Source organism: Nansenia antarctica (assembly GCF_963989245.1).
Source record: "Nansenia antarctica genome assembly, chromosome: 4".
NCBI classification, from domain to species: domain Eukaryota; kingdom Metazoa; phylum Chordata; class Actinopteri; order Argentiniformes; family Microstomatidae; genus Nansenia; species Nansenia antarctica.
The window spans coordinates 43,399,663-43,412,412 of NC_137689.1; positions in this window are offsets into that span (position 1 = coordinate 43,399,663).

Here is a 12,750-nt window from a genome sequence, read left to right on the forward strand (position 1 = left end):
GTTTTTGAGCATTTCAAATAAGAAGGCCAGTTACACCCTGAAACTCTATATATCTCTGCCAAACAACACATTGGATCAGTTCTTCAACATCTCAACATATACTGTGCAAAATTTGATGAGACATAAACAATGTAGACTATTGGTTAACCTGAATAACTGGATGGGCATATAAGCACGGGAAAGAGAAGGGTTCCCATAACAAACACCTGTTTCATTTGATAGATTTCATAAGCACGGGAAAGAGAAGGGTTCCCATAACAAACACCTGTTTCGTTTGATACATTTCAGTGTTTGTTATGGGAACCCTTCTCTTTCCCGTGCTTATGTGTCCATCAGAACCATACCTTCCAGAGTTATGGGAACCCTTCTCTTTCACCCCAGGTGAACCACACCTTCCAGACTAAACAATGTTTAGTCTGGAAGGTCTGGTTCGGATGGGCAAATAAGCACGGGAAAGAGAAGGGTTCCCATAACAAACACCTAATTGTTTAGTTTGAAATGTGTCAAACTTTATATATGAGGTATTTGAACAGGTCTGATACATCCTGGAATGTTGTAGCTTGTTACAACTTGTGTTATCCATTAATTTCCTATGGCGGTCATTTTTGACCGGAAACACCACCGATGTTACAAAGTTGACTAAAACCTCAAAATTCAATGCCAGTGGTTAGTCAGCAATTGTATATGTTCAAATGCCTAGTGTGGAGGATATCATAAGGCCTTGAGGCAATCAAATGTAAAATACAATATTTATGATTGATGAAAGTTGCTCTCGGTCAGATTTGACCGGGAACACAACCGGAGGGTTAACTTGTCATCATATCAGTTAGTAGTAAAAACGGTTTGAAGATCATGAGCTGGAATGTCAGAGGCCTTCATAATGCAGTCAAGAAAAAGAAAGTATTAACTTTTATTAAAGCCAAGAAATGTGACATAGTATTTATGCAGGAGACCCACCTACTAGTACAAGAATCTCTGAGACTTTGTTGTGACTGGGTGGGCTATGTGGGGGCGGCTTGTGGCAGTAGTAACAGCAGAGGGGTGGCAATATTAATTAATAAGCAACTACAATTCAAATGTCTAAGAGAGAGTACGGATGAGGCAGGGAGAATTCTACTGATGCTATGTGAGATTCAGGGTAACCATATTATACTAGCAAATGTGTACGGTCCAAATATAGATGACCCTGCATTTTTTGGACTACTTGAAAAGAAATTGAATGACATGCAGGGGAGGCTGGTTCATTAGGGGCAATTGGACAATGCCCCACCAAAGGGAGAAGAGAGAGATTTTTTTTCTATGACTTCTAGACAGTGTTGCTTCTGAATATCATAGTCCAATCAGCTAGTGTTCTGTGGAGTATATCATAGTCCAATCAGCTAGTGTTCTGTGGAGTATCTTCCAATCAGCTTCAAGTCCCGCCCCTTTCAGTGCAACTTTCCCTCGACTCGAAATTGCACTAGGCTGTTCTCGTAGACTTGCATGTAAAATCTATTTTGGTAACTTCAGGCCATTCGGTCATTTGTCTATGGGGTTTTGGGACATGCCCAAAGAATCGTACGTGCTTACGTCATGTCATACGGCGGCAGAAGAAGGACATACATGCCGTCCAAAGCTTCACAAGCAGCATGCAGGCCATACGGTAAGATCAACAAATATAGTTTGTACCTTCTCCGTAATATAGAACTTTGTAATAATCAAATGTATGCATGCTATGATGAATGGGAAAGGCGCCGGTAAAACTAGTAGGCTTATATAACAATGAGTTGAATTAAAATTAGGGCTTGCCCGAGTAATTGGAGTAGGATATTCCACTATTCATTTGGTAGGTTGCTATGCGAAGCTTCTTTTTTGCAACAAAACTTTGCATTTAATTTATTATGTTACATTATATTAATATGTAGTTACTTAATGTAATGTAGTATATTACATTTATCAAACTATACAATACATTTTATTACATACATACACGAATTACAACTAAGCATTTTTTTTTAGATATATGTAATAGGCTAATATATAGAACATGTCTAAAAATGTCTGAGGTTTAATTTGTGAATAGATAGACCTACATATTTCTATTCAAGAATAAGCATATCTACCTAAATAGCTCCAAGATATCTAAGTGGTCGGGAGTGACTCATGTGCACAGCCTGTTAAAGCTAAAGTCAACTGTTATACTTAAAACAGATCCCTCTCTCCTGGAGACCTTAAATCATTGTTAGACTACATTTCAGAAATTACTGTAGATACAATTACAACTACAAGACAGCAGATTGTTCAGCCACATTTTCTTATTTGAAATCTTAACACTGTTGGTCTGTCTGCCTTCAGGGACCAAAGCTCATCTCAAGAGCAGCAGCAAGAAGCCACAGGAACCAGAACATCAAGGAGGGTCTTGGGAGAAGAAGAGAAGCAGAGGCTGTCTAAAGAGGTAGGTCCAAGTTTTGAAACACAGTGTTGGAAAATCTCCACCAATCAGAGTTACATTCAGGGATGGGATGGTAGCAGTCTTTATTCAGTGTTGTACTTCCAAAGTGCTTATTTCCACATTTTCTTTCACACCCCATACTTTTGACAGATCTGCGACACAATCCTGGCCCACTCCAAAGAAAGGTTTTCTTTCACCAACCACCTTGTGAGTGCCACGCTGCTCCAAGGAGAGATGTTCCAACAGCACTGCCATGCATTCCCTGTTGAGGCTCTGAACACCACTGTCAAGGCATACCCCATGCTGAACCAGGTGAAGCTCAAGACTGAGCTGTCCCTTGTCTATGAGAGTGCTGAGTTCAAGGGCTGCTCTGGTGCACTGGCACTGTACCAGGTTCTACACAGGTACAACCTCCAGGAGACTTTCTCTGAGACTGTAGCTCTGTTGAACATCCTAATTACCACTCCCATGACAACAGCTGAAGCTGAGAGGTGTTTCTCGACCCTTAAGAGAATCAAGAACTTCCTGCGAAACACAATGGGCCAGGAGCGCCTGAATGCACTGGCCATGCTTTCAATGGAGAGGGAACTAGTCAGGAAGATGCCTGATTTTAATGAGAGGGTCATTGATTGTTTTGCTGCTTTGAAAGAGAGACGAGCTAAATTTCAATACAAGTGAGCAGTATGTATGCCGTCCATATTTTGTATTTTGTAGTATGTAAATAGTTTTATCCATCCATTGCACATTATCAGCCCCTGTGCCACTGCTCTTTATCCTGGATTTGCTGCACCTAAAATAAAATATGTGATAACTGAATACCAATGGCTGTGAGAGTCAATTTATTTAAGCCCGCTGATTTAGGTGAATTTACCCTTGAACGTGTCACCTTAACCATCAACGCAACAATTGCCCCCCCTGAGAGATTTGGCAGGAGCCGCCACTGATGACATGGGAGACTATCCCATTATTATAGTTGGCGATTTTAATGAAGTAATGGACCCGGTGTTGGATCGTAGCTCTTCATTAAACCGCACTTCTAGAGCGCATATGGTGCTCAAAGATTTGTCCAGGGCGTCTGGTCTGGTGGACGTCTGGCGGCTACAAAACCCGTCTTCAAGGGATTATACATTGTTCTCTTCCCCCCACAGTTCTTTCTCTAGGATAGACTTATTTCTGGTTTCTCAGTCATTGTTGTCCACTGTAGCATCGAGTGACATCGGCAATATAATCTTGTCGGATCATAGTCCAATATTTCTCCATATACTGTCCGTTAATAGGCAGAATAGGTCGACTAGATGGAGACTAAATTCAAGTCTTTTATTGGATGAGACTTTTAAGGAATCACTTAGATCACAAATCGAGCTCTATATAGAAACAAATTTACCAACAGCCCCATCTGCAGGGATAGCCTGGGAAGCCTTGAAAGCTGTTTTGAGAGGTCATATAATTCAACATTCCTCGTTTAAAAAGAAGGAACACTATGCTAAACTACAGGAACTAGAGAAACAGATCAAAGTCGCAGAGTCAGAGTTTAAAAAAAATACATCATCTGTCAATCTTACCAGGTTGACTAAATTAAAATGTGAATTTAATTCAATTATGACCAAAAAGGCTGAATTCTGTCTCTTTCGGGCTAGACACAAATATTTTGAGGAGGGAGATAAGGCCGGTAGACTACTCGCCAGATATATTAAACAAAGAGAAGCACAGAGCACTATTCCAGCCATTAGGGGGGGCGATGGGCATCTTCTTTATGACCCCAAATAAATAAATGGTGCATTCCGAGACTTCTATGTAAACCTTTACACTTCTGAGTCAAAGGTGAACAAAACAGACATCACTTCTTTTTTATCAACTCTCAATCTTCCGTCGTCATCTGAGGACCAGCTCGAGAGTCTTGACTCACATATTACTATTGAGGAGATAGTTTACGTTATTAAGCACCTACCTTCAAGTAAAGCGCCACGTGTAGATGGCTTCACGGCCGAGTTCTACAAGGCCTACTCCAAAGAACTTGCTCCATTACTACTAAACACCTATAATGAAGCCCTGGAAAAGGGAAAACTTCCTCCTACTCTATCGGAGGCCATTATTACCCTTATTTTGAAGGAAGGGAAGGACCCTTTAGATTGTAAGAATTTCAGACCTATCAGTTTAACCTCCTGCGATAGTAAGATATTATCAAAAAATGTGGCTAACCGCCTTGATAAGGTAATAACCTCTCTGATTCACCCCGACCAGGTCGGTTTCATACGCTCCCGTTCCTCTGCAGACAATGTTAGGAGATTTGTTGATATTATGTGGGCCACTCGGGACAATGCCTCTCCCATGGCCGCCATCTCGTTGGACGCTGAGAAGGCGTTCGACAGGGTGGAGTGGCAATACTTGCTCTCCGCCCTGGAATGCTTTGGTTTCAGCAAGAAGTTTATAGATTGGATTAGTCTTATATATACCAACCCTACGGCATCAGTGCTTACCAATGGCATTATGTCATCTCCCTTTGAGCTGGGTAGGGGTACGAGACAGGGGGACCCCCTCTCCCCCCTGCTCTTCGCTGTTGCTCTCAAACCGTTAGCAATGGCTATCCGGAAAGAACCCACGTTTCCAGGTATTCAAATCGGTGATAGATGTCATAAACTGATGCTATATGCGGATGACATTCTTTTATTTGTCTCAGATCCAGAACGCTCTCTCTCCTCCCTATTTAGAATCATTGACAAGTTTTCATCTATTTCAGGTTATAAAGTGAACTGGACAAAGTCGGAGGCTCTTCCTCTTTCGCCATATTGTCCCAAATCCCTCTTTCAAGCAGGCACCTTTTCTTGGCCTAAGAAAGGCATTAGATATCTTGGCCTAACATTCCCCCACTTACTGGCTGATTTAGTTAAAACAAACTTTGTTCCCCTATTGGATAAACTGCGGGCAGATGTAGAGCGGTGATCTCCACTATTTCTCTCCATGTGGGGCAAAGTAAATATAATAAAGATGACCTGTGTTCCTAAATGTAACTACCTGTTACAAGCTCTCCCAGTCCGAATCCCACTACACTATTTTAAACAATTTGATAACATTTGTAATAAATTCTTATGGAACAACAAACGTCCTAGAATGAGCCTGCGGAAACTGCAGAGGCATGTAGACCGAGGAGGTCTTGGTGTTCCTAACCTGTTATATTACCATTATGCTTTCACTCTCAGGCACATGGCACACTGGACTCTGCCTCCAGAGAGCCCCCCCGTGGTTCCATATTGAAAGTGCCATCTGCACCCCTCTGGCACTCAGGTGCTGTATTACGGCCAGACTAGCACAAGAGAATCGATCGCACCCTACTTTGTCCCATGTACAATGGTTTTGGAAGAGAGTTGCTTACATCTTTAAATTTGACCCCTATCTTCACCAGTCTGCTGGGATCTGGCTAAACCCCAAGCTGTGTATAGATAAATCGCCCTTCTTTTGGAAGTCCTGGTTTCAAAAAGGTATCGAAGTTCTAGGAGACCTATATCAGGATGGAACGCTAAAATCTTTTGAGGCTCTTAGATGGGAATTTGATTTACCATACAATCAATGTTGGAAGTATTTACAGCTAAGACACTTATTGGTGCAATCATTTGGCTCCCCCACAATTGCCCCACCTAGTGGTGATACACTTGAATGGTTTCTGAACATTTTTGGACTAGGTCATCAAGCCTCTGCTTACTAATCGAGGATCCTTGTGGCCTCAGACCCAAACATATGGTCCTTTAAACTAACATGGGAAACAGATTTAAATGTATCATTTACAGAGGCAGAATGGGGAAGAATTCTCAAGAAAAATGTCAAGCGAGCTGCGAACGAGATTGATCCAATTCAAGATTATAAACAGAATCTACTGGACACCATCCAGGCTACATAGAGTAGTTCTGGTTGACAGTTCGGAGTGCTGGAGGTGTAGTGACAGGAATGGTACTCTAGTGCACATGCTTTGGGGATGTCCAAAAACCCAGGAGTTTTGGCTAGCCATACATGGTTTTCTGGAAAAAATTGTCAGCCTTGATATTCCATCAGCACCAGCACCGTCTCTGTGGCACACTTCTCTTGGGCAGTTGGCAGCCCTAGAACAATTATCATAGGCTGCTTGATAAGGTGGAGGAATACCGCTTGAAATGGGGGCAGTATCACTCATATATTGAGAAATAATGGCAACTCCAGCTCATGTAAATAGCAATATTTTTATTTTTTACTTATTTTATTTATTTATAAATAGCAATATCCCAAATGTAAAACGTGGAAAGAAAAAAAAGAAAAAGTAAACTGCTATAAGTATGACTGTTAGACAATGCTGTAGATTTACATTTCTCACCTTTATGTTTTGTTGTGTCTATTTTTTGTCTTTTTAATTTATTGTCCAATGTCAACTGTTACTTGTGATGGATGTCGGTTCATTGTCTGTTTATTGAAAATAATAAAAACTATTAATCATAAAAAAAAAGTAATGGAGTCGTCCAGGGTGTTCGCGGATGGAGACCATGGCGGTAGAGAGCATTGCCTATTGTTTTCTTTGTGACAACTGTACCCACTCCTTCCAGGTCTTTCTGGTGCTCTGCTGGAGTGGTCCTTGGCTCTTGGACTACTCTTCTGACTAAATTTCTGACTGCCCTGTCAGAAATCTTGCAAGGAGTTCCTAAGCGTGGTCGGTTCATGGTCCACTTTCGGATAATGGCCCCAATGGTGAAACATTTAGGAGTTGAGAACTCTGACGGTAACCAGGGACATACCTACTGTATGCTGATCAACAATCTTGTTGTGAAGGTCTTGGGAGAGCTCTTTGCCTCTACCCAAACATTTACTTGCATTCAGAGGTGGGAAACCCTTTTTTAAAGAGTGGAAGTACTTACCCACCAACATGCACTGACCCAGCTGATTCTAATTAGCACAGGTAGGAGAACTTACTAGTGGCATAAGCTGGTTTAGTGCTTTTACTTACTGTGTTCAAATATATTTTTTCTTGCACATATCTTTTGTATGGATTAGTTACAATTTGTTTAGCAGTGTAGTTTTATTGAGTTCCCAATTGTCTGGTCTAAATTCCACGTGAAGAGCTGCAATGGAGTTATGTTGAATTTAAAAATTCTGGGGTCATCCCTATGTTCCCCGGGTCCTATGTTCCCCGGGTCCTATGTTCCCCGATTTCTTAGAAAAAAGAAAAAAAAAGGGTTCTATGTTCCCCGCTTCCGAAAAAGGGTTCTATGTTCCCCGCTTCCGTGAGAGTTTTTTTTTTTTATATATTTTTTTTATTATTATTATTTAAAAAACAACATACACAAATACATAATCATACTGTGTTTTTTGTTTTGTTTTGTTTTTTTGGAAAACAACATACGCAAATACATAATCATACTGTGGATTACTAATTGATAGACATTTACAGGAAATTGCAGGAACTATTATACATAGGAACAAAATGATTATGTGTACAACATTATTATATGAACAAAATGATTATGTACAAAACCTTTTGTAGGTAGGACACTATTGGACCTCGGCCCAAATCTAGTACTGAAGCTGACCCCCCATGCTAAACCATTTGGAAGTACAGTATACTAGGACTCCAATTCAGACACACTGGGGGGCTGTCACAAATCTACTAACTCTAATCAGCCTGGTCTAGTGTGCCCGTGCATTCTGCGAGCCTTCGGGCAAGCAGGGCCTCTTATTCCCCTAACCTAACCCTAACCCTAACCCTAACCCTAAATGTGGCCTAACTAATTAATGCAAGTGCAATTCAAAATGGAATAATCCCGAGAGAAGCCCCGACAGGCGCACATAACAGGTGCACCCCTGCGCTGGTGTTCTTTTAGGAATATAAGATCTTCAATTCCATCTAGAAAATGATCTATCTAGGGAGTTATATAAAATGCTGAGACAATACTATGACATTGATTATTACATAATATATATTATGTATATTGATACATGATTATGTATTTGTGTATGTTGTTTTTTAATTTTCAGATTTCAGATTCAGATTCATTTATTTATTCAAGGGACAGTGCATATTAATAAAACAAAAATAAATTGTAAATACGCCAGAGTTAGCCCGAAAGCTAGTTTTCATCCGCAGTCCCTATGCCATGATGTTGTATACGGCTCCCTGGAGGAAAAAAGTACATTTGAAAGATAAAATATAGGTAGACCTAGGCACAAAAAAGTAGACAGGACAAGCATTTAGCTTAAGGGCATAACATAGGGGGTTAAAAGAGCATACATTAATCATAGGCGGTTAAAAGGAGGGTACATATAAGCAGAGGGTTAAAAGAGCATACATTAATCATAGGCGGTTAAAGGGAGGGTACATATTCGGTAAGCAGACTAAAAGCAAGCAAGATATACGCACGGTAAGCAGACTAAAAACAAGCACACAGACTGTACAGGTAAGACATGTTAGGCAGTACACAGACAGGCGGTACACATGACATACAGGTATAGGACAGGACATTTCAATGTTGGCAGGTGTGTGTGTTGATCATCCACTGTTTTAGGTGCTTTCTAAATGATTTAAAGGTGCCTAATTCTTTAAGGTGCCCTGGAATCAGGTTCCATTCACGTGCCCCTCTAACTGACCAGGCAGGTTGTGGGATTTGCTTGTGACCAGCTTGTTATGCAGTAGTTGATGTGTGTGAAGATCATGGCGTGGACATACATGGTAGCTGCCTCTGTTGACATGTAGTCCCTTAAAAAGCGGAAGTTGGACAGATTGAACTTGACAATTTTACAGACCTTTTTGATATGTGCCTTAAAAGTGAGGTTGGAATCTAACAGCACCCTAAGATATTTGAACTCGTTCACAACTTGTAGTTGTTCCCCTGAGATAATGACATATGCTTCTTCAGCAGAACGGTTTGTTTTGGTAAAAAACATGCTGACCGTCTTGGAAACATTAAGTTGGAGACGACAGTGGTTCAACCATGTAGTCACCTGAGCCATAAATTTGGTAAGTACAGCAGCTACCTCCGTCTTGGTCTGACCATGTACAAAATAGTACAGTGTCGTCAGCATACATTAGTGTATCAACCTCAGGACATTGATATTGATATTGACATTGATACATATGATTGACATTGATACATATGATTATGTATTTGTGTATGTATTTGTGTATTTGTGTATGTTGTTTAAAAAACAATAAAATGAAAAAAAATAAATACAGTATGATTATGTATTTGTGTATGTTGTTTTTTAAATAATAAAAAAAAATAAAATAAAAAAAAGACGGGGAACATAGAACCCTTTTTCGGAAGCGGGGAACATAGAACCCGGGGAACATAGGACCCGGGGAACATAGGTACACTCCCAAAATTCTGATTCTCCCTTCATCCCCTTCTCACCAAAGTACATTTGACTCAAGCTGAGTCTTGAAAATACAAGAAAGAGGCAAAGGTGGAGGAGAGGAAAGAGAAGGCAGGTGAAGGGTGGAAGAAATGAGGAGGAGGAGGAGGAGAGAAGAGAAAAAGAGAGGGAGAGGGTGTTTCAGAGCTAGCGTCTCGGCTGGCCCTCCACCCCTCACAAGGCTCTTCCTGCTTCCCACAGAGCCATACCCAGGCCCAATGAGGAATAATGAGCCTCACAAATCCACAAAGGTCACCGCAGCAAATGCCCAGCCTCCTCGGCTCGGTCCAATCAGAAATGCCCCTGCCAGAGCTCAAAGACAGAATTCGATAGTTTGAGGAGAGGAGAGGAAGAATGAAAAAGAATAGAATAAAACACAAACCCAACCACCCCAAAGAAATCTTCACCTTTATCTGACAACCTGAGAGATGAGGAACAGAGGGAGGTGGCAGCAGGGGGTGGGCGACAGAGAGATAATAAAGGCATGAGAGAGAGAGAGAGAGAGAGAGAGAGAGAGAGAGAGAGAGAGAGAGAGAGAGAGAGAGAGAGAGAGAGAAAGAAAGAGAGTGAGGCAGTGGATGGTTGGAAGAGGGAGAAGGTTGAAGTTCCAAGTGTATTATTACCTCACATTACACAAGTGTAAGAGAGTAATATTCCTACTTTCCTAGGCTTCAATTCCTGACATTGCATTAGACCACATAAGGCAATAATAATGCATGCATAATTCAAGATACAAAAAGTGACCGTAGTACCGGACATCAGTGACAAAAAAGGATTGGCATAATACAAGATAAAGGTTACAATAGTACAGGTAAGACAGGATACACTAGTGGTGCCACTAGTGATAACAGATAGTTCTGTATTAAAGTGGTTGTGAGCTTAAGGTTTCCATAGTCCGTATACATGGGGAGTGCTTGGGGAAGATAGTCAATTGTCTACAGTGGGCTTGTTCATGAGCCTGATCGCCTGGGGGAAGTAGCTGTTGGTTAGCCTCTGAGTTTTGGCCCTGAGGCTCCGGAAGAGGCCTCGCCTCTTGGATGGCATCGGTTCGAACAGGCTGTGGTTGGGGTGGCTGGGATCTTTGATGATCCTTTGCTGACACTCCGTTTGTCGTATATATCCTGGATGGAGGGAAGCTCACATCCACTGATGCCCTCGGCTGTCCGCACCACCCTTTTGTAGCGCTTTGCGGTTGAGGGCATTGCAGTTGCCGTGCCAGGCAGTGATGCACCCAGTCAGTATACTCTCGGTTGTGCCTCTGTAGAAGGCCTGCAGGGTCTTCAACCCCATGCCAAACTTCTTCAACCGCCTGAGGTGAAAGAGGCACTGCTGTGCGCCACCTGTTTCACCACCTGTTTGGTATAAACGTCCCAGGTGAGGTCATCAGAGATATGGATGCCAAGGAATTTAAAACTGCTGACCCTCTCTATGGCTGACCCATTAATGGTGATGGGATCCTTTTTCCGACCAAGTCCACCGTTGAGTCAGTGTTGAGAGAGAGGTTGTTCTCCTGGCTGTACTGAGCCAGGCGGTCCACTCACTGTTGTGTCATCAGAGAATGTAATCACTGAGGTGGAGCCGTGTGTGGCCGCGCAGTCGTGGGTGTACAGGTGTGAGAGAGACAAAGAGAGAGACAGAGTTTGGAGTGAGTGAAAGAGAATGAGAGAGAGAGAGAGGGAGAGAGAGAGAGAGAGAGAGAGAGAGAGAGAGAGACAGAGTTTGGAGTGAGTGAAAGAGAACGAGAGAGAGAGAGAGAGAAAGAGAGAGAGAGAGTGAGAGAGAGAGAGAGAGAGAAAGAGAGAGACAGTTTGGAGTGAGTGAAAGAGAACGAAAGAGAGAGAGAGAGAGAGAGAGAGAGAGAGAGAGAGAGAGAGAGAGAAAGAGAGAGACAGAGTTTAGAGTGAGTGAAAGAGAACGAGAGAGATAGAGAGAGAAAGAGAGAGAGAGAGAGAGAGAGAGAGAGAGAGAGAGAGAGAGAGAGAGTTTGGAGTGAGTGAAAGAGAACGAGAGAGAGAGAGAGAGAAAGAGAGAGACAGAGTTTGGAGTGAGTGAAAGAGAACGAGAGAGAGAGAGAAAGAGAGAGACGGAGTTTGGAGTGAGTGAAAGAGAACGAGAGAGAGAGAGTGAAAGAGAGAGACAGAGTTTGGAGTGAGTGAAAGAGAACGAGAGAGAGAGAGAGAAAGAGAGGGAGAGGAGGATCTGGAGGAAGGATAATAGTATGGATAGAAATAGTGGGGCTGTGTTGGGGAGGCAGAGTGAGAGAGGGCATTGTGGAAAGGGGGGGGGGGGGGGAGGGGAGAGAAAGTAATGTCAGGCAGGATTATCTAGAGCTGGTTTAATCCTGGGTAAATGATCAGTCCCTGTGCTGCCTCTCCCTGGAAAAAAGGGTCCCATCGCTCATGAGCCAGTGTAAACATCTAACCCCTGATCAAAGTGTGTGTGTGTGTGTGTGTGTGTGTGTGTGTGTGTGTGTGTGTCTGAGTGTGTGTCTGAGTGTATGTGTATGTGTGTGTGTAAAAAACGAACCGACAACACAGTTATGAGCAGGGTGGGATAAGGGATAATGTGGGCCGACGTATCAGCAACATCCGTTAGGGATAATCACTCAGCCACCCTCCACCCCTCAGCTGCAATAACAGCCTCCTACGCCAACTTGACCGAACATCTTCTCCGGCTCATTAGCAGCCCGTTTAGCGATACACAGGAGTGCGTTTCTCTCCTATCCCCTCGTGTGTGTCTTCCCTGACACATAGGAGAGATGCCAAGGAAACAGCACAATACTATACAACACAATACAACCACATGCCACCAATACCACCAAGGCTGTGGCACAGGAGGTAGTGGAGGTGATGATCGCAAGGTTGGCAGATTGGCCACATGTCGAGGTGTCCTTGGGCAAGACACTTAACTCCAAATTGCTCCCAATGAGCGGGCCGGCGCCTTGCATTGTAGCT